Below are 2,590 nucleotides of genomic sequence, written 5' to 3' on the forward strand. Positions count from 1 at the left end.
CTTGGTAAACAATACCTCATCTTACTAATCAGAGAAACAATGATGTTAATAAAAAGCCATTAGGTAAACAACACCTCATCTTCCTGATCAGGGGAACAATGATGTTAATAAACCGCCACTAGCCCAGATAGCAAGACATAGTTGGGCCAACGTTGGCCCAATTTTTTTTCCAACGTTGGCCCACTGTTGGTAACCTTACGTTGGCCAACGGTAATTTTGCTCATCGGCCCAACATTTGGTCCAACATGTTGGCATATTGTTGGGCCAACATAGGTATAATTGTATGACAACTAACAGCCAATCTTAATAACTGGTTGGTTAGGTTGGCCCAACGTTGGCCCTTTGTTGAAATGTCAGATGGCATATTGTTGGGCCAACGTAGTTATTAGTGTATGCTAACTAACAGCCAACCTTAATACTGTTTTGTTAGGTTGGCCCAACGTTGGCCCTGTGTTGAAATGTCAGATGGCATATTGTTGGGCCAATGTAGTTTTTAGTGTATGCCAACTAACAGCCAACCTTAACAACTGGTTGGTTAGGTTGGCCCAATGTTGACCCTTTTTTTACAATGTCAGATGGCAAATTGTTTGGCAACGTAGTTATTACATAGAAACAATTGCAATTGGTTGAGTGATTCTTTACATAAACCTTTTTTATGAATGTTTAAAAAAATTAATACACAATTCAATCTGCATTCATAATGCATTCATGGACATGTTCAACATGAAAACATTACTAATGATTCACTGTGATAATATTTTATATACATCAATTCAATCATAATTTACAAAATAAATTTTAAAATAGACAACAGAGGTAAATTATGAAAAATTATCAATTAAAAGTTCTTAATCAAGGCTCACTTCCTTTATTATAGTTCTTTTGTTGTATTCCCGCTCTTTTTCCGTCCCTTCGTCGCCTCCCGTTTTCTTCATCTTGATCTTTGTCATACGGACTCATACTTTATACACTTCTTTATGCATGGTCTTCGATTTCATTGTTATTTACATGTACCGCCACATTTGTTTTCCTTGCAGTCTCTGGCTGAATTTCTTTGTTACAATCGTGTCTGAAATAGACAGTTAAGAATTAGATAGATAGAAACAACTTAAAAGATGTTATTTAACCTTTACTTACAGTGCTTGTGTGCAAAAACATGACAAGAATGAATTCCGAATCAATGTTAATAGTTAACCTGAATAAATAAATATAAATATACTTACATCGCTTCTAAATGCAGCTGTATAGCAAATGTATAATCCACAAGTTTAAATTTCACTTCTTCTTGCTTGCCCAGCATTATCACCACCTGTGAGCAATTGAATCTGACAGCTCACTCCACAATTTGGTCACGTGATAGCGAACGCCTAACTTTTGTTTCAATTTAATTATAAAGCTGTGTCATTTTGATTTATGTATATGTAGGCTTTATTCACATCCTGTTCCTGAGAACGTATTCAGTCTTAGTCTCGCTCAACCAGACGCTCGGCTGTCTCCGTAAACTCCGACCAGCAGAGAGTCTGGTAAAGAGTCACATTAGCGTTTGTTACCGTCAGAGGGCGCTATCTTGTTTACATTTTGACGACTTCTTTTTGAAACGAATATTGTACATGTTTTTCCTGTTAGATTGTGAGTTTATATTAATAAATTGATCTTTAAAATTGGACATAACAACGAGTAATTACAATATCAGTCGAAGAAATATGTATTCCGCAGGTAGCTAAACTACTTTCACTTTAGCTTCCGTAAAAAAATAATAATACATGATATTTTTTTTTCAAAGACACTTACCTATAACCCGTTCACATTACCATAAATAATAAAATTATTCCTCTTTAACTGCTAGAACTTTTAGACATTTAACTTTTAAAACTTTAAGTTATTTTTCTGCCGATTTACGATGTATTTGTTTAAATTGTGGCTGTGTGTTCTTTTCAGCCAATCAAAAACTTTACCAGAATTTTGGTCAGCCTCGTTTTGGCGTCACAAACGATATCACGTATGTTTACCAGACCCTCTGGCTGGTCGGAGATTTACGGAGACAGCCGAGTGTCTGGTTGAACGAGACTAATTCAGTCTTCTCTAAATTCTCATGAATACAACGCTTATGAAAAAATTCATAATTTCAAGGGTTTTATTTCAAATAAATAATCATGCATGTGCACAATTCAAAAAATATAATAAAACACTCTTTGGAGCTGTGATCACTTAAGTTAAAATTTAAAATGTTGAATATATCAGATCTGAACAAAAAGAGTCATCCAATTAAAAGCATGGACATAGAATGTCAGCTCAGCAGCTAAAATTGACACCATCTTTAGTTGGTAGTATTATAATTGGGCCAGCGTTGGCCCAATATAAATATCCCATCTTTGAAACACCTAAACAAAAGAACACTCGTGCTAACATCGGGCCAACGTACTACAATGTACTACCAAATTGTACTACCACATTTTTTGAGGATGTATTACAAACATTGGGCCAATATAATACTACCCATTTGATAAGACACTTTCTTTAAGGGTGTATAACAAACATTGGGCCAACGTTGGGCCAACACACTACTACCAGTTTGATAAGACACTTTATT

General features: G+C 35.2%; 1 long non-coding RNA gene across 1 annotated transcript; it reads right to left on the reverse strand.

The window, feature by feature from the left end:
* Positions 1–742: 742 nt before the first annotated feature.
* LOC134281645 (uncharacterized) lies at positions 743–1,318 on the reverse strand. Its single transcript, XR_009995140.1, has 2 exons — positions 1,224–1,318; positions 743–1,069 (listed from the first exon to the last, which is right to left on the reverse strand). It is a non-coding gene; the product is annotated as an uncharacterized LOC134281645 (long non-coding RNA).
* Positions 1,319–2,590: the final 1,272 nt, after the last annotated feature.

This window comes from Saccostrea cucullata, unplaced genomic scaffold, assembly GCF_032062105.1.
Source record: "Saccostrea cucullata isolate Sc308-1 unplaced genomic scaffold, CSIRO_AGI_Scuc_v1 ctg3955, whole genome shotgun sequence".
Taxonomy (NCBI): Eukaryota; Metazoa; Mollusca; class Bivalvia; order Ostreida; family Ostreidae; genus Saccostrea; species Saccostrea cuccullata.